This window comes from Phoca vitulina, unplaced genomic scaffold, assembly GCF_004348235.1.
Source record: "Phoca vitulina isolate PV1807 unplaced genomic scaffold, GSC_HSeal_1.0 scaffold69, whole genome shotgun sequence".
Taxonomy (NCBI): Eukaryota; Metazoa; Chordata; class Mammalia; order Carnivora; family Phocidae; genus Phoca; species Phoca vitulina.
The window spans coordinates 645692-666394 of record NW_022589772.1 but is presented as its reverse complement, the minus strand read 5'-3'; the positions used below and the strand labels follow the sequence as shown (position 1 = coordinate 666394).

At 38.6% G+C, this 20703-nt stretch overlaps 1 protein-coding gene across 1 annotated transcript in view; it reads right to left on the bottom strand.

Moving 5' to 3' along the window:
• The window catches only part of IL13RA2 (interleukin 13 receptor subunit alpha 2), a 104365-nt gene that overhangs the window by 60913 nt on the left and 22749 nt on the right, over positions 1-20703 (bottom strand). Inside the window, exon 3 of the mRNA XM_032392842.1 lies at positions 12447-12499. The gene's annotated coding sequence lies outside the window, so the exon portion shown is untranslated. The remainder of the gene's footprint in view (positions 1-12446; positions 12500-20703) is intronic.

The following is a 20703-nucleotide window of genomic DNA, read 5'->3' as shown; positions in this document are numbered from 1 at the left end:
AGTGCAATTGCTGGATCATATGGTAGCTCTATTTTCAACTTTTTGAGGAACCTCCATACTGTTTTCCAGAGTGGCTGCACCAGCTTGCATTCCCACCAACAGTGTAGGAGGGTTCCCCTTTCTCCGCATCCCCGCCAACATCTGTCATTTCCTGACTTGTTAATTTTAGCCATTCTGACTGGTGTGAGGTGGTATCTCATTGAGGTTTTGATTTGGATTTCCCTGATGCCGAGCGATATTGAACACTTTTTCATGTGGCAAGACTAATTCTTATCTTGAGTATTTTGCAAACTACAAAGACTAGGACTGGTAAAATTAGTGATGTATAAGGAATGAATATGTGAATATGTGGATGCATGCATAAATGAAATAAAAAATTCTAGAAGAGGGAGGATAAACATAATGAAAAAGTATCAAAAGGGAGGGAAATGAGAAAGCAAAAACTGTTAAGCCACCAAAGATCTCATTCCCCACTTGGCAACTATTCCTAAGCCTCCTGCATTTTTTTTAAGAGGAACCATTTTCTGTAAATGCTTAACAGAAATCCCTTAAGTTCCACTGTTGATACCAAAGAGGCCCCTCCTTTGGAAAAAATGAAATGCAGAGTGTCTCAGGATACAATATCCACAAATAATTGTAAATGCCCAAACTTGAAATAACAATGACCAGATCCGTTCTCTGGTTTATCAATTCCATATGCCAAAGTGGGTTACAAAACCTCAAGGACTCAGATGATAGAATAAAGGATTGTGAGGAAGCCAGTGTAGAAAAGATGTTACCATTTTCACTTCTTCCTAAAGGTTGGAAAACTTAAACTGGGGGAAAGGGGTAATGGAAAATATCTTACAAATCTTTCAAGTAAAATTGGTCACACATGTAAACTTGATTTGTGATATTTGTAGCTATTTATAAAGACTTAAATATCCTTTGCACCTTTTTTATTAATTACTAAAAAGTGTCATTTTTTTCCTGAATAACCTCAGTGGTGAGGTAGCCATGCAAATCTTCAGAAGCCTTTACAAAGTCCTCACTCATGCCCAAAAGTCAGGTAAGCATTGCAAAAGATACAGATGGGTATACAATACCAGGGAAGTATATGAAAATGAGAGAAACTAAAGGACTGGTCCAGGACAGTATGGAATCAAGGGTTAAATTACTGAGGATGGATTCTAAGGGCATTCAGAAGAGGCAGAAAAGGCAGAAACTACTCTCCTGAGCTCCAGATCATCATATCAAATTGCTTAGTAGAAATTTTTACCTGGATATTTCACAGGTGAGTCAAGCTCAACATGTCCACGTCTGAATTGATCATCTTCCTCCCCCACCCAGAACTGGTCTTCCTCCTCTGTTTCAGATTTCAGAGAATGGCACTGCTATCTAGTTGCTCAAGCCAGATAAGATAATCCTAGTTCTCGGGACACCCGGGTGGCTCAGTCGTTAAGCATCTGCCTTCGGCTCAGGTCATGATCCCAGGGTCCTGGGATCGAACCCTGCATCAGGCTCCCTGCTCCGCGGGAAGCCCGCTTCTCCCTCTCCCACTCCCCCTGTTTGTGTTCCCTCCCTCGCTGTCTCTCTCAGTCGAAATAAATAAAATCTTAAAAAAAAAAAAAAGATAATCCTAGTTCTCTCCCCACATTTCATCCACCACAATCAATCTAACACCAAGTTCTGTCAACAGTAATTCCTAACTACTTCTCAATCTGTCCATCTCCCTCTATTCCCACCAGCATTGCCCTAGCTGAGGATGTCATCATCTTCATGATGACTCTGAACTGGGCTTCCTGCCACCATGCTTACCCTCCCTCCAACCCATTCTTTACTTAGCAGTCACAAGATCAAAATGCAGGTTGGACTTAGTTATTCTTCCACTTGCAACATATTCTACTGCTCTTCAATTTCAACACTATAGGGTTCATGGTATACAAGGCACCTCAGGGTTGAGCCTCTGCTTATCTTCTTGACTTGGATCTTTTCACCCCTCAGTATAAGCATCCCAAACATTTGGCATTTCCCCAAATACACAAAGAATTTCTTATGCTTCACTGCCTTTCAACTGGGAGCTCCATCAAAATGTAGTAGGGCAAGCATGATGGCAAGATGTTCAGTTAGTAAAACTTTCAATAATCCAAAGAGGAGATAATGAGATCTTCCTATTTATCATTCAAAACTCCACTCAGACATCATCCCCTCACTGAAACACATAGCCTGAGTCTCCATAGACACATACGGAAAAATTCTTCCTGCTATCATAGTATTAAGTAGAATGCATCATAATTGTCTCTATTTCTCTACTTCCCTGAACTGGACTGTGAGCTTCTTGAGGAAATAAAATATATTTTTATTTATCTAACATACAGTGCATATCTGGTGGGGCCAGAGAGATGGGTCAGAAGGAGGAAAACTATGAGGGAGGACTTGAGTTGTCTGGGAAAGCAAAACTTGATATGGGTCCAGCAAACATGGTTTTTATTTTGGACAAAGTAGCTTGATTGTGTATAAATTTGGCCTGCTTTTTCCTTCATTTAATGGATCAGTGATATTGGCCTTCCACATAGCCATGAATCTTTTACACTGCCACACTGCTTGACAATCCTTATTTGCTATGTCACTCAAATACTTAATGACACAGACAGAATCTAATTCAAAGCTACATAGATACTGCTTACTATGGACACTTTAGGAAAAAAAAATTTGATAGCTATGAACATTCTGTTACATAAAGTTTAGTAGGATTTTGTTGTGACCAATACATGCCACATTTAATTTCGTAAGTATTGTCTATGATATTTAACATGAGGAAAATTCCCATAATACTAACCATTTGTTTGTATTTCCATAAGTGGCAAATTAGTACTTCTCCTTTCTCCTCACCCTTTATTCTGGAAGAGCCCAAGAAGAAAAATATCATCTCTAAAATCACAAAACATACCTTCTGTATGAGTCTCCCTCTACGATGGCACCCTTCCTGTGTCCCTCCTCTTTAAAGAACATACTCTTTTGGGAGGAGGAAGATGGCAGTGGAGTAGGAGGACCCTAGGCTTACCTTGTCCCATGAATATAACTAGATAACTATCAAATCATCCTAAATACCTCAGAAATCAACCTGAAGACTACAGAACAAACTCCACAACCAAAGGGAGAGAAAAGGCCACATCAAACAAGGTAGGAAAGGCAGAGAGGTGATTTAGGGGACAAATGGATTCTGGCTGCTGTGGAAGGGAGGGAACCATGGTCACAGAGAAGGGCGAGAGAGAGAGAGAGAGAGGAGCACACAGGGGATCACACAAGGAGAACATTTCCACATAGCTATTGGCTTGGAAAATGAGAGGGGTTGAATTTCATGAGTTCTTCCAACCAGCAGGGCTTAAAGCCTGGAGTTTTAAAGTTCAGTGGGGTTGACCAGGATAGAGCCCAGAGGGCACAATGCTGCTCTTGGAGAGAAGGCAGGAAAAACAAGCCAGGGGCACACAGCGTGGAAACAGCAATCTGAGGAGTGTCTAGGGAACACAGTGGGGAGATTATTTGCTCTTTTCTGAGCATGTCCCTAACAGGCAGCATTCACATGGAGACCCCTCTCCCAGAACAAAGGAGCTAAGTGGTGCCATTTCCCTTCCCCACTCCTCAGCATAAACACAGAGCCACCTGTGGGAAGCAGCAAAGCACAGACACTGGCTGCCGAAATCGCTTACACTAAGCCCCACCTTCTTGTGCTCCAGGGGAACTGCCTTTCTCAGTTACACTTGCCTCAGTCCCAGCGGGCCAGGCCCTTCACCCATAAGACCAGTGCAAATTCCTGCCTACAACACATCTCCCAACCAGAGAGTTCTGCAGGGCCTTAGTTCTGGTGCAGGTGGTGTCAGGTCTCATTTCACAAGCAGACCAGAGCACACCTAGTTAAAACTCTCCACATGCAGGCCAGGGAACAAACACTGCCCCATCAGGTAAGGAGAGCCTCTGCAGATGACTGACCTGAAGGGTAGAGCAGCCAGAACACAACAGCAGAGCTCATGCAGACACACTGAAGACAATGCCTGAAGTGCTGGGCCCTGGGCACTACATGACCTCTTCTTCATAAGGCCATTACTTTCAGGAACAAGAGACATAACTGGCTTTTCTTTTCTTTTTTTTTTTTTTTAGTATAACTAGCTTTTCTAACAGAGAAGAAGGCAGAGACATAGACAAAAAGAGAAAACAAAGAAATTTATCCCAAATGAAAGAACAAGGTAAGGTCAAGCCAGAGATCTAAGCAAAATAGATATAAGTAACATGCCTGATGGAGAATTTAAGGCAACTATCATAAGGATACACACTGGGCTTCAGAAAAGAATAGAAGACATCAGTGAAACCCTTACCACAGAGATAAAAAAGTTTAAAAAGAATCAATCAGAGATGAAGAGTGAAATAAATGAGATTAGAAACAGGCTTGATGTAATGAACAGCAGGCTGGAAGAAGCAGAGGAACGAATTAATGACCTAGATGACTTAAAGGTAATGAAAAACAATGAAGATGAACAAAAGAGAGAAAAAAGAATTATGCAAAATGAAAATAGACTTGGGGAACTCAGTGACTCCATCAAGTGTAATAACATTCACGTATAGGAGTCCCAGAAGAAGAAGAGAGAATAGAAGGCAGAATATTTATTTGAAGAAATAATAGCTGAAAACTTCCCTAATCTGGGGAAGGAAACAGACATCCAGATCCAGGAGGCACAGAGAACTCCCATCACAATCAACAAAAGTAGGCCCATAGCAAGACATATTGCAATTAAATTTGCCAAGTATACTGATAAAGAAAAAAAATCTCAAAAGCTGCAAAACAAAAAAAGTCCTTAAATTATAAAGGAAAAACCCATAAAGCTAGCAGGACATTTTTTTTTTTTTAAGATTTTATTTATGGGGCGCCTGGGTGGCTCAGTTGTTAAGCGTCTGCCTTCGGCTCAGGTCATGATCCCGGGCTCCTGAGATTGAGCCCCACATCGGGCTCCCTGCTCAGCAGGAGTCTTGCTTCTCCTCTCCCACTCCCCCTGCTCGTGTTCCCTCTCTTGCTGTCTCTCTCTATCAAATAAATAAATAAAATCTTAAAAAAAAAAAATAAAGGGGCATTCTTAAAAAATAAATAAATAAAGATTTTACTTATTTATTTAAGAGAGAGAGCATGAGCGGGGGGTAAGGGGCAGAGGGAGAAGGACAAGCAGACTCCCCACTGAACAGGGAACCCAACGTAAGGCTCCATCCTAGGACCCTGAGGTCATGACCTGAGCTGAAGGCAGACATTTAACCAACTGAGCCACCCAGGCACCCCCAAGCAGGATATTTCTAAACAGAAACTTTCCAAACCCGAAAGAAGTGACATGATATATTCAATGTGCTGAATGGAAAAAATCTACAGCCAAGAATACTCTATCCAGCAAGACTGTCACTCAGAATAGAAGAAGAGAGAAAGAGTTTCCCAGAAAAACAAGAACTAAAGGAGTTCATTACCACTAAACCAGTCCTGCAAGAACTATTAAAAGGGACTCTGAGTGGAAAAGAAAGACCAAAAGTGACAGTATAAAAGCAGGAAACACAAAAGCAGTAAAAATGAATATTTCTGTAAAAAAATCAGCCAAGGAACTCACAAAAAAGGATATAAAATATAAAAACATATATCTAAAACATAGGGAGGAGAGAAGAATGGGTTCAAGCTGAAAGACCATCAACTTAATACAGACTGCTACATGCATAACAGGTTACATACAAACCTAATTGTAACCATATATTAATAACCACTAATAAATATACAAAGAATAAAGAGAAAGAAATCCAAACATATCACTAAAGAGGTGAAAAACGTACACTCCAAAAATTATAAAACACTAATGAAAAAAATTGAAGATAACACAAAGAAATGGAAAGATATTCTATGCTCATGGATTGGAAGAACAAATATCGTCAAAATGTCTATACTACCTAAAGCAAACTACACATTTAATGCAATCTGCATCAAAATACCAACAACATTCTTTGCAGAGCTAGAACAAACAATCCTAACATTTGTATGGAACCACAAAGACACCAAATAGCCAAAGCAATCTTGAAAAAGAAAAGCAAAGCTAGAGGCATCACAATTCCAGACTTCAAGTTATATTACAAAGCTGTAGTAAACAAAACAGTATGGTACTGGCAAAAAAAAAATAGACACATAGATCAATGGAACAGAACAGAAAACCCAGAAATAACCCCCAAATTATGTAGTCAATTGATCTTCAACAAAGCAGGAAAGAATATCCAATAGGAAAAAGATAGTCTCTTCAACAAATGGTGTTGGGAAAACTGGACAGCAACATGCAAAAGAATGAAACTAGACCACTTTCTTACACCATACAGAAAAATAAACTCAAAATGGATTAAAGACCTAAATGTGAGACCTGAAGCCATAAAACTCATAGAAGAGAACACAGGCAGTAACTTCTTTAACTTCGGCCATAGCAACTTCTTTCTAGATATGTCTCCTGAGGCAAGGGAAACAAAAGCAAAAATGAACTATTGGGACTACATCAAAATAAAAATCTCCTGCACAGTGAAGGAAACAATCAACAAAACTAAAAGGCAACCTACAGAATGCGAGAAGATATTTGCAAAGGACATAGCTGATAAAGGGTTAGTATCCAAAATACATAAAGAACTGAGGGGCGCCTGGGTGGCTCAGTGGTTTAGCATCTGACTTCGGCTCAGGTCATGATCTCAGGGTCAAGGGACCGAGCCTCATGTTGGGCTCCATGCTCAGTGGGGAGTCTGCTTTTCCCTCTCCCTCTGCCCCTCTCCCCACTCATTCTTGCTCACTCTCTGTCTCTCTCTCTCAAATAAATAAAAGCCTTAAAAAAGGAAGAAAAAAGAATTGATACAACTCAATAACCCAAAAACAAATAATCCAATTAAAAAATGGGCGGAAGACATAAAGAGACATTTCTCCAAAGAAGATATACAGATGGCCAACAGACACATGAAAAGATGCTCAACATCACTCATCATCAGGGAAATGCAAATCAAAACTACAATGAGATATCCCTTCACACCTGTCAGAATGTCTAAAATCAACAACGCAAGAAACAAGATGTGTTGGCAAGAATGTATAGAAACAGGAACTCTCTTGTACTGCTGGTGGTACAATGCAAACTGGTGCAGCCAGTGTGGAAAACAATATAAAGGTTAAAAGTAGAACTACCCTATGATCTAGCAATTGCACTACTAGTTATTTATCCAAAGAATACAAAAATATTAATTCAAAGGAATACATGCACCCCGATGTTTATAGCAGCATTATTAACATTAGCCAAATCATGGAAACAGCCTAAGTATCCATCAATTGATCAATGGATAAAGAAGATATATATATGAATATTACTCAGCCATAAAAAAAAGAATGAAATCCCGACATTTGTAAAGACATGATAGTGCTAGACAGTATAATGCTAAGTGAAATAAGTCAGAGAGAAAGGCAAATACCATATGATCTCACTCATATGTGGAATCTAAGAAACAAAACAAAGGAGCAATGGGAAAAAAAGAGAGAGAAAGGCAAACCAGGAAACAGATTCTTAACTATAGAGAAGAAAATGATGGTCACCAGAGGGGAGGTGGGTGAGGGATGGGGGGAAATGGGTGATGGGGATTAAGGAGTGCACTTGTGATGAGCACTGGGTGTTGTATGGAAGTGTTGAATTATGATATTGTACTATATTGTAAATGTGAAACTAATAGTACACTCTATGTTAACTAACTGGAATTTAAATAAAAGCTTTTAAAAAAAGAACAAATTCTTTCAAATCGTCTCCCACTTTTGAGGTGAAACAGAATTTGCCACCCTAAAATATGCTTCTTTGGCATAAGGATTTATTTTAGGCTGATTTTTTTTTTTTAACTGCAGATTTAGGAAAAGCCTTTTACTCCCCATCAACTGCCTAACTTTACATTTGAAAGGGAGCCTGAACCAGGAAGAGAACTATTAGCAGAGATACCTTTTTTCCTAAGAAACTTATCTGCATAACAGGGCAACCTTTGTTTTCCAAAAATCTCTCATCTTCTGGTGAATGGCCTGCCTTCATTTTGTAACCCCAGGCCCCTATCCCTTTCCTTGGCTCAGGATGTCTTATAAGCCTCAATTATCTGGCTGCCCTTTAGGTCTTATATTTTTATGGGGCTCCCATACATATGAAATTTGTTTTTCTCCTGTTAATCTCTTTTTTTTATATATTTTTTTTATTTATTTGAGAGAGAGAGAGTGAAAGAAAGAGCATGAGTGGGGGGAGGAGCAGAGGGAGAAGCAGACTCCCCAAAGAGCAGGGAGCATTACGAGGGGCTCAATCCCAGGACTCTTGGAATCATGGCCTGAGTCGAAGTCAGAGCTTTAACCGACTGAGCCACTGGTCAATTTGATTATTAGACCAATCAAAGAAACTAGAAGGGATGAAAGAAAATTATTCCACCCCTACAGTTGGCAACAACAAAGGAATCCTCAGTGGCTGGACACTGCTCTCTCTGGGGCTGCTGCAACTGTGAGATCCTGGAAGCTATGACAAAAGCCAGCAGAAGTTAAGAATTCTTACCATCTCAGTCTCCCAGATCTCTGCCTGCAGGGTCTGATGGAAGTAAGAGTAACGTGAGTCCTTTTCTTTTTCTAAATTTAGATTAGCAGAGGAAATAGTTGGGTGAACTAGTTCCTTGGGTATAGCCACTTTGGTAAAAGTGTGTTATGAGGACTTTGTTTTCTACTAATGCCTTTCCTCCCAAAGATGGTCACTGTTTTCTTTTTTCTCTGTTGTAAAATTTGCCCAGAAAAATGTGGGCTGTATTTCACTTGCAGCTAGATATGGCTGGACAGAAATGTGGGTTGCACCCCATTTGTGGCTAGATATGTGTCTGTCTTTTTTTTTTTTTTTTTGGTTATCTTTTGAACTAAAATTTTTGGATTATGAGGACTACATCTTTTTCACTCTCCTTTGGAAATGTCTCTTTCATAAAGACTTATTGGTTTGATCCACTATTGAGATTAATATAAGATCATACTTGGCAATGACCAGATGATGGATCCTTTGAATTGGCCAGATTTAAAAGAACAAAAATTAGTGAGCTCTCATCTTAAACAAATGTCATATTGGTACCGATGGAAAGACTAGGTTGAAAATGAATACAAAGGAGTAGCTAGCCTTAGGGACTCCTTTAAAAAGGTGAAAGAATATAAATTGGACTTAAAACAAAAATTGAAGTCCACATCTAATGTAAATTCCTTCTCTGCCCTCTTATATAAACTTTTAAAATCCCCTACTCCCTGTCCCTGACACTCCAGAACATCTTTTGTATCTCTGGCCCCTGGTCTAAAATCCCCCCCCTCTCAAAATCCAGCCGCATTGCCTCAGCAAATTCCTTAAACTCTCAGCTGCCTGTTAAACTCCCCTCTCTTCATAAGATTTACAGAGAGCACTCCAACCTGATCTCCAAGCCCAAAGTACAAAGATCACTCATGTAAATACTAAAAGCCAGGAAATGTATCTAGCAGAAGCACCTGAAACAAGAGCTAAGACTTGCTTTGTTGCCCTTTATAATTCCTCCTACTTTCCAGGACACTGTAATCAGGTGCTGCCAGCTTTAGACCTTCCTATGCAATGTCCTTTATGCAATGCATCCTGGACACCCACCACAAAGAATTCATGTCCCCTACACATCAGCTTAAGTGCTTCATCTTCATGGAAATTTATGGAAAGGACTCTGGCAAGCACATGTTCCTGATAATTTTTAGGTCATAAAACTGAACGGGGTAAGAATCTTGCAAAACTAATGGAAAAAAGTGGATCCAAGCAAAACAAGAATTAATTACACGGGCCCGAATGAACTGATGATGATTACAATTTGTATGACTTTTTATTTGAAATACTGCTGGTTCTTTAATGTTTTGTTTTTCCAGATTTAAGGAAACTTTTTCTCCTAAGGTACCTACGACTTAGAGCAACTTGGTAAAGTGTACCTTTGTAAACAAAAATGAAACAGTTACTTTTTCTCCCTACCTGATCCCTCCAGAATTTGGAAACTCTTAGTGAGTCTTCTTATTTTCATGTTAATATATTTATTTGCAAAAGTTCAGTAAGAATCTGTACTCTTTGTGACATGACACAACTGTAAACATTGGTTATATTACCAAGGCTTTGACTGCAATGTCAGATTTGAGAATATAAGGAATCAGATATTCTAGACAGCTTTAAGGAACTAAGGTTGACTTCATGGAGCCAACAAAGCCCCCTTTGAAAAACAGCCTGGTACTTGCTTACAGGGTTCCCATAGGCCTAACCAGGGAAGTAAGGAAAGTCACTTTCTGGCAGCTACAGGAACCTCAGGATATTTTGGGGACCTCAAAAAAGAGAGGAATTTACCCAAATCTATAGGTATTGCAGGTGAATTCTGATGGCAAGTCCTTGGCTTGGCTTACTAGCCTCAAGAGGCTTTTTTTGTTTTGTTGTTCTTTAAAGATTTTATTTATTTATTTGACGGAGAGAAACACAGCGAGAGAAGGAACTTAAGCAGGGGGAGTGAGAGAGGGAGAAGCAGGCTTCCCACTGAGCAGGGAGCCAGACGCGGGGCTCCATCCCAGGACCCTGGGATCATGACCTGAGCCGAAGGCAGACACTTAACGACTGAGCCACCCAGGCGCCCCATCTCAAGAGGCTTTTAAAAGTTCAATCTGAGAGTCCTTATGAAAAGTTCCAGCAGAGCAGATTTAAAAGGGCCTATAATGATCAATCACTATTCTTCCTGTACTTATATAAATAATCAGGCCAAATTTAAAAAGACTAGACTTATTTTAGCAAATTAGTTATACCATAATTATCTTGGGTAGAAATGGGGGTAACTGTAGAGAGAAAAATTTTGTTTCAGTAGAAACTATAGTACATACATGTAGATAACAGATTCTAGTTCTATTAATTGTCTTTGAAATTTTATTATTTATCTTTAAACTGGACTGGATCCTGAATATTTCTTTAAATATCTGGTTACAAATATGCTAACTAACATTTGCAATTTTTTCTCTTCCTTTTGACCTGGAACCATTGGTACCCAGTACTGCCCCTTTTCCTGAAGCCCTCAAACTGAAACTAGATGACTTGATGTAAACTTCAGAGAAATCACCACAATAGCTCATGTTTAGACAATCTTCCTTATGCCTGTTGCTGTGTGCACGACTCAGAGAGTTTACCAGATGACATCATCAAAGACATTCAAACTGCAAACCAGGAAAATCTGTCAGATTGGCACTGTCTGCACTCACTCATTCTGAAGATGCTTTGAGCCGGACATCTAGAAATCTTGCCTGGCAGCTTTCAGGACTGACACTGGGTTTATAATTGGCTCTAACCATTAACCTTTTTCTTTTCTTTCCACAGAAATTCCTCCTATTACCTGACTGCTTGCACAATATAAGCCTAACCTTGAGAGCCCACCTGCAAGACCACCTCCTGAAATGAGACAAAAGCTTTTAACTGAACTGAACTATTCTCAAGACTGAGACTGGTATAATGAGACATGCAAGAATCTATCAACTGAACTACTAGATTGTGAAATTTCTTATTTGAAGTTTCAAACACTGGACTGAAGGGGAGCAGAATTTACCACCCCAAAATATGTCACTTTGGCATGAGGATTATTTTGAGCTGAAGACAATCAAAACCCAGCAGATGCAGGTGAAGCTCTTACCACCTCCATCAACTGCCTTAATTTACACTGGAAAGGGAGCCTACACCAGGAAGAGTGCTATTAACAGAGATACCCAAGAAACTTTGCATAACAGGGCAACCTTTGTTTTCCAAACATCTCATCTGCCTTCCTGTGAATGGTCTTCCTTACCTGCGTGTCCCCAGAACCCTGCCTCTTTATAGCATGTTATATAGAAGCTTCAATAACCTCACTACCTTCTGGGCTTCAGATTTTAATGGGGCTCCATTAAATGGAACAAATGAAATTTATTTTTCTCCTGTTAACCTGCCTTATGTCAATCTGATTATTAGACCAGCCAAAGGAAGAAGGGAAATTTTTTCCGCTCCTACACTTTCACATGGCTGTCACACTTCTATGGACCAACAGATTCTTAACCCTAACAGACATGCACATACTCATTTCACCAAATAACCACTAAATAACCACCAAAACAGAGAAAGATTTAGTGATGTGTGTTGCAAAAAGCACTAGACTATTAGTTAGGGGACCTGAGATTTAGCCTTGATGCTATCACTCTTACATTGGATACAAACTTCCTTTTCTCAGGATTTGTTCCCTCAACAGTAAAATAAGCTTGATGGCCTTCAAAGATATATCCAGCTCTAACTAGTCTGAAAAATAGTTTGAAATAAAATTTTCTTCATTACAAATAAATTTATTTTATACAACTTTTTAAAACAAGTTTTAAGAAAATTAAAACTTACCTTCCCAAATGTGTGTGAGATCCAGCCACTTCTTGTGAATTGTCTTACAAGCCCTATGTAAGGAGAGTAATACGGGTTAAAAGCAAATGAACTTATAGGAAAAGAAAACTAAATGTGGTAACCTCCTGATGATACCTGTGGAAAGGAAATTATTCAAATAAATGCTCTATTATTTTACAAAATGTTTAAGGTAACAGAACTTGAGTAGACTGGCACAGTTCACATTATTTTCCCTCTTTTCAAGAAGAATGGGTAATATTAACACCAATCATCACTGAAATAATTATTACTCAGGAGAAAGAAACATACTGAAATATTACTCAGACTGTCATGATATAATGTTTGGAAATGAAACTACTAAAGGTTATAATTTGTTTATAGAAGATATATATTTTTAATATTATTTAACCAATAGTTTAAATGCAAATCATGCCAGTACACTCCATTATATACGGACAACATGATTCCAATAAAGCTGATGTACCAAATGTAATACTACAGAAGAAACCTTAGGATCGCTAGGTCTTGCTGCTACACTCAAACCATGAGACAGATGAGAATTTTTCCTATTTATAAACCTCTCTAGAGAAGATTCCACAACTTTCCTTAGGAACCATTTCCAGTGTTTCACAATCATGATTCCTCCTTACGTCTAACTAAGACCTCCCATGGCCTCTCTTAAGTCTACTTAGTCATCTAAGAATAAAGAGAATATTTATTGACTATCCTCTGCATCTGAGTCATTGACATTTTAAGACAATTATTAAATTATCCACAGGCTTCTCTTAATGGATACTATTCCTTCAACATTCCCCTCAGAGCACATTTCTTATAACCTGTGATGTATTTGTTTCTTCAGGATTCTGGTAAAGTTTGCCTGGATTTGAGTTTCTTTTTTTCTTTTTAAAGATTTTATTTATTTGAGAGAGAGATAGTGAGGGAGAGAGCACGAGCAGGGGGAGAAGGAGAAGCAGGCTCCCTGCTCAGCAGGGGCTTGATCCCAGGACCCCAGGACCAGACCCAAGCCAAAGGCAGGCACCCAACTAACTGAGCCACCCAGGTGACCATGAGTTTCTCTTTTTGTTTTCTACTCTGAAACTCTTTAGAATGTATTCAGAATTCCCATGGGGCCTATGGAATCTGCTTCCTCCCTAAATTTTTTATCTCCCAGAATAATATTAAGAAATATTACCCAGATTATCCAAAATATAACTTTATTATCACAGTACAAATACAAATTTTAAAAAATTTTAAAGTCCTGACTCTAGCTCACAAAATAAAATAAGGGCAATGCAATTTTAGCTTTGTGGTATTCCTGTCCAGAAGCCAAGAAATTATTCAAGTGGTATTTCTCAGGAAACAAATGTTTAGACTCCTGGGAGGAAGCCAGAAATCTGGAGTGAGTGATGCGGTTCTTGGCTCCCCAATTCTTATGTCACCAGAGAAATATTTTGGCTGAGCACTAGAGACTCATCCTCATTTCCAGACCACTTCATTTAGTGAAGTTTTACATAGTGCATCCCAAGGTGCATTTTTATGGTCTAATTGCCATATGCTATATATCTGAAACTTGAACCCTTGGTATGTATGAAGGTATTGCCAATATAAAAGCCGTCTTCCTATATATTACACACTAGCATGAGAACTAATGCCTCTCTAAGGTTTCTGTCTTCTATTACTGAATCAGACTCCTGACAAAAGAAGGGAATGGTGCCCTCTGAATGTAACCCTGGTGTGGCTTACAATTGGGACCAACCCTATACATAGGCAGAATATGAATCACCTTTGTAATAAGATTTGAGGAGCCCTAAAAAAATCAGTCTGGTTCAGTAGGTGACTTGCTCCTTCAGGTTCTCCAATGTCTCCTCAATAAGACCTACACTGTGGTCACTCTATTTAGAATTTCAACCTGTACCAATCCATACCCCGCAGTACACCTACTATTTCTGTATTTTACAAAGCATGTATTTCCTTCTAATCCTAATATACTGTATCATGTACTTATTTAGTTACATAGTTGGTTATTCTGTCATTTATTGCTTGTCTCTCTCCTCTAGACTGTAAGCTCTATGCAGAATATATTTTTGTCTATTTCATTCACTGATGACACCAAAGTACTGAAACAGTACCTGACACACTTTAAGTGCTTAATAAATATATTTTAAATGAATGAATGTGTTGAATAATCCATATGAGGGATAGCTAGTATACACATTGGCACTCTGACATGCTATTTTAATAGAGTAATGAAGACATCAATCATCAGCTAAATCACTAAGTTGAAAATAGCCAGTATCATTCATCCAACTGCAATTAGATGTTGCTTTTGTTTACTTACTTCAAAACATTTATTCAGTGCTCAGAAGTTGTACTTTATCATCATTTATATAGAGATATATAATCATATACAAATTACATGTATTGTTTATAAACACATAGACAAGGGCACACATGCAAGAAGCAAAAAGAGTAAAGGAGAACAGCAGAATGAATGCGAAAATAAAATGAAGACAACCATGGACTGATTTGTGAGGTGGTAGGACAGCAAGTGGTTTGTGCAGAACTGAAGAGAAAACAAAAATGTTCAGGAAAAAGTCAAAAGGTGATGTCAGAGCATAATTAGGAAATATTTCAACTGGATCTGTCATGAACCTTAACTTTTTTTTTTTTTTTTTAAGATTTTATTTATTTGAGACGGAGAGTGAGCAAGAGAGAGGAGCAGGGAGAGGGGCAGAGAGGGAGAAGTAGACTCCCTGCTGAGCAGGGAGCCCAACATGGGGCTCCATCCCAAGGACTCTGGGATCATGACCTGAGCCAAAGGCAGAGGCTTAACCCACTGAGCCACCCAGGAACCCCTCATGAACCTTAACTTTGATCAGACAGGATAAGTCAGCCTCACTCCATATAAGCCTCACTCCTTTTATTCCTGGTTTTGGGATCCCCGCCTATTAAAAACCTAAGATTTTATTTATTTTTTTAAGATTTTATTTATTTATTTGACAGAGAGGGAGACAGAGTGAGAGGGAACACAAGCAGGGGGAGTGGGAGAGGGAGAAGCAGGTTTCCCGCGGAGCGGGGAGCCTGACGCGGAGCTCGAACCCAGGACCCTGGGATCATGACCTGAGCCGAAGGCAGACACTTAACGACTGAGCCACCCAGGCGCCCCCCAAAAACCTGAGATCTTAAGAGCAAACTCCTTTCTCCCAAGGTGCCACATCTCCCTGGTTTCATTAAACGGCTATAGTGCATTTTCTCACACATGCACAGAAAGGTATTTCATTACCTTACTTAACAAAATAGAACTGAAATAGTAGACTTGCCTTCTGTGATTGTACCTTCACATTCTCAGGAAATGAGTTCTCAAACAGAACAGGGAAGCTGCCCCACTGATTTCTCTTTTGTGCTTTCCACTTTCATTTCTTATCTTGAAATGAGTTATTTTTAAGTAGAATTGATGAAAAAAAAAAACAAAGGTAATGCTGACACTATTATAGGAGGCATTTGGAAATGGTAGGCAAAGCAATGCTTACATCTCCTTTTCTCCTTTCTGAAACTTCTGTAACTTTTACAGCATGTTCATTGAAACAATTATTTTGAACAATTGGAGGAAAGTGTCAGCATTCCAAGGGCTAAACACATTAAAAGGCATTTGTTTTAACTGTCAAGACCTCGTTAACATTTTTCTCTTCTGTCATTTCCTTTTCTTAGCTTTTTTATAATACTAAGCTTCCAAAGTAGTTTATTTGAAAAACAATATGAACACATCAGAGGTATACATGGCTTTAAAATTTATCTTTATTAGTTAAAAGATTTTATTTATTTATTTATTTATTTATTTATTTTTTAAAGATTTTATTTATTTATTTATTTGACAGAGAGAGAGACAGCGAGAGCAGGAACACAAGCAGGGGGAGTGGGAGGGGAGAAGCAGGCTGAGCAAGGAGCCTAATGCAGAACTCCATCCCAGGACCCTGGGATCATGACCTGAGCCAAAAGGCAGATGCTTAACCCACTGAGCCATCCAGGCATCCTTATCTTTATTTTTGTATGTGAGTTTCGTAAGAAACCACTGAAATAGGTAGAACAGGAAGTATTCACCCCATTTTCTAGGGGAGAAAAATAAAATAGCATATTTTAAGATCATATGACCAAAAACTATGTATTTAGTAAAAGAACTCATTTAATGTTGGTTACAAATTTCTATTTCCATTTAGCAGATTCTGAGCACCTACCACTGCAAAACCAAGAGCTACATACTGTAGATACAAACATAATACACAGCCCCTCTTCCCTCAAGGAAATTAGTATTTAGTTTAGAAAACAGATATGTAAATATTGCCAATACAGTAATATAAGGGATTATGTTAAGACATTGATCTCCCAACATTGTAGATAATAAATTCTATGGGGTTTTCTTATTTTGAATGTACCCTCTCGGTAGAAGTGTTTATTTACAAATTATACACGTGTAGTGTCATAATTAGCTAATATCTTAAGGCACGAAACATGTTTAGGGTGAAGTTTACTGATACTATACAGGATATAAATTGATATGTCAAAGTCTTCTTGTTAATTTTGAACTTTGTAGGACATTTTAGCAGGTCTGATTAGATCATCATGGTTTTTGAATTTGTTTTGTTTGTATTTATTTTTCTTTTGTTTTGTATTTAAACTAATAGTGTGGTTGAAAAAGAATACTGTCAATTTCTTTTTCATTTGTGTTTACATTATTATTAATATCAATATACTTTGCAGTAATCTCACAAATTGATGGTTAGTTCATTAAAAACAAACTTGATAATCTGAGAAATTTAACTGGGAACAGTTAAAAACAGTTAAAAACAGTTAAAAAGATGATGAAAATAATAAATGAGTGTTTCTGTCCACTGTTCCACACTTTTGCTCCAGACAATTCATTAATATATGACATTACATATGACCATCTGTTGTCAAACACACTAAGTGATAACATTGATTTTATATGTGTGTATGAGTGTGTGCAATTATATTTATTTCATTATATTTTATATAATTATTTTATATAATAAAACAGATTATTTTTTAAAGAAATAGCTCCTTTTTTGCTTTCTTTTTTTTAAAGATTTGTTATCTATTTTTGTAAGAGAGAGAGAGAGAACGAGCAGGGGAAGGGCATAGGGAGAAGCAGACTATCCTGCCAAACAGGGAGCCTAATGTGGGACTTGATCCCAGGACCCTGGGATTGTGACCTGATCTGAGGGCAGATGCTTAACCGACTGAGCCACCCAGGCACCCTCTTTTTTTTTCTTTTTTTTAAAAGATTTTATTCATTTATTTTAGAAAGAGAGAGAGAGAGAGAAGGGAGAGAGGCAGAGGGAGAAGGAGAGAATCCCAAGCAGACTCCCCACCTAGTGCAGAGCCTGAAGTGGGGCTCTATCCCACCACCCCAAGATCACAACCTGAGCTGAAATCAAGAGTCAGACACCCAGGGGCGCCTGGGTGGCTCAGTTGTTAGGCGTCTGCCCGAATATCCATCTGAGACAATCCCTAGAGTACATCTCTCTAGTTTGGGATACCACTGCACCAATCTATCCAACAGACTGAATTTCTAAATTTTTTTTTTTAATTTCTAAATTTGGAAGATTTTCCAGAAAGGACTAAAATGAAAAATGCTTTCTGTTGCTTTCTGATCCCTAACCAGAAAATCATTTAAGCATGGTGTCTCAAATTCAATCTTCACTTGTTGTAGCTGACCTTTTACTATATTTACTCCATAATTTTATTTTTTTTATTTATTTATTAGACAGAGAGAGAGAGAGCACAAGCAGGAGGAGCGGCAGGCAGAGAGAGAGAGGGAGAAGCAGGCTCCCTGTGGAGCAAGGAGCCCGGCCCGATGCCGGGCTTGATCTCAGGACCCTGGGATCATGACCTGAGCCGAAGGCAGACACAAACATCTGAGCCAACTAGGCGCCCCAACTCCGTAATTTTAAAGATCACTTAGGGAGAAAGAGTATAAGAGGTGGTCATAAGCTGATTACCAGACTAATCAAATGGTTCTATTAATTGGCTAAGATTACATAGCTCATGTGTTATTATTTTATTCAGAGATTTACTAAATTCCAAGTGATTACACTTGGCTCTGAATCATATTATATTCTCAAGATTACAAATCTAAACAACAAATATGGTGTATTAAATGAAACATATTTAAGGAAACATGATTTAATGGAAAGAGCTTTGAAGTCAAATAGGCTTATATTTGAATCTGAGCTGAGCCATTTAGGAGCTGTATGGTCTTGGGAAAGTGGCTTAATTCTCTGAACTTGTTTCGTCATGTGTTAAATGGAAGTAATATCATCTCATCAGGATGTTTTGAGAGTTAAAACATGGCATTCAGTAAGTGCTTAATAGCTGAATATCAATTATCACATAAAATGGATGAAATTACATACAGATGGGGGAATTTTGCAGCTTAGTGTTCCATGATAATTATACCTCCTGGGAGATCTTTCATGAATGGGCTAGTGTAGGGGTTCATTCATTCAACCATTATTTATTGAGTACCTACTCAGCATTGTGCTGGATTTGGGGGAGATACAGTACTCTCCTACTACAATGTAGTAGAGTTGATTGAACTGTAAATACATACATGTAATGGTTCAAATGCAACAAAGGCTTAATTCTTGTTCATGTAACAATACAGAGTGGGTATTCAGGTCATCAGAGAACCTTTTCATTTTTTTTTTTTTAAAGAAGTTTATTTTAATTTGACAGAGAGAGCACACAAATAAGGGGAGTGTCAGGCAGAGGGAAAGAGAGAGACAGGCTCTCCACTGAGCAGGGAGCCTGATGCAGGCCTTGGGATCGATTCCAGGACCCTGGGATCATGACCTGAGCCAAAGGCAGATGTTCAACCAACTGAGCCACCCAGGCGCCCCAGACTTTACATTTTCCCAACATGTAGATTCCAGTGTTGCTTTGGTTACCATCATTCCTTCTTATGGGGAAGCAAATGAAGCTTCGAAGTACATGTGTGGATATTCTATGGAAAAGTCCTGGAATTGACACCTGTAACTTCTACTCCCATTCCATTGGAGAGAACTTACCCAGATGGCCTAACCTAACTGCAAGAAAAGCTAGGAAATATAATGTAGCTGTGTACACAGGAAGAAGGTGGAGAACAGAAATTGGTAAATAGCTATCAGCCTGCAGTTGATTTTTAAAGAGACATAAGAAAGACAACAATATCGTAATGCATAGGGAATCAAGTTTAAGAAAGGCTGGGGGAACATATTCACACTCCAGCTATCAGAGAAAAGATTCACAACCAGATGACTGTGTTTACATATCTTCAAATTTATTATAGTCCCATCTGTACTTTTTTTCACACAACCTGTTCTTTTCCAAAGGGATCATAGAGTATCATACTAAAAGAGATGATTTCCTCACGAATTGGCAAGGTTTATATTTTCTTTTTTCCCTTTTTTTTTTCCAGTCCATATTTAAGATCAGGATGGTCTTAAAAGAATTAAGCTTCTATGTGTCCTCTTTTCCCTCCCATATTTCCCAAGATCATCTTGGCTGCCTCCTACAGTTCCCTAGAGCAATAAAGCGTAAGTATCTGCCCCTACACATACTGCTCCCCTGAAAGAGGAGAAAAGCCAATTCAAAGGGAATACAAACACACACACACAGAGAGATATAAAGAGAGAGAGAGAAATGGAGACTTACTAGTTTCTGAATAACTAAAAAAAAAAAAAAAAGGAAGAAAAGCTTATTTTCAAGTCTGTATCACAGATCTAATAATTGTATTTCACTGGAAGACAATCCAATAAGCTAGCAACTAAGTGATCATAGGTAGAAGAGTTTCCTGAAATAGGTAAAATCCTCTTTTCCTGAAGGCAGTGGTCAAGCAGATGTCCCCTGTGAGAGAACTTCCTACGTTGCTGTTTGCATTGACAGTCTTCATTCCTCATAGACTGGAATTATAACATATATTTGTATGTATATATACATTTAGAGATTGTCCACTCTCCTCCTCATACACATATCCAATAGCATCCTGGTGAAAGTACTAATATCTTCTGGGAACTGAACACGTAGAAAACCTGGCCAGACTAGGGTAGCTAGGAGAATGAGATTTGGGAGGGAAGCAGATATATAAGTGAGAAGTATGGAAGTAGTGCCACAAAGAACACACTTAAACAAATGGTGAAGCCAATTCCATTAAACCATTAGGAATTCATTCTTGGGCCTAGAATTAATTCTAGTTTGTAAC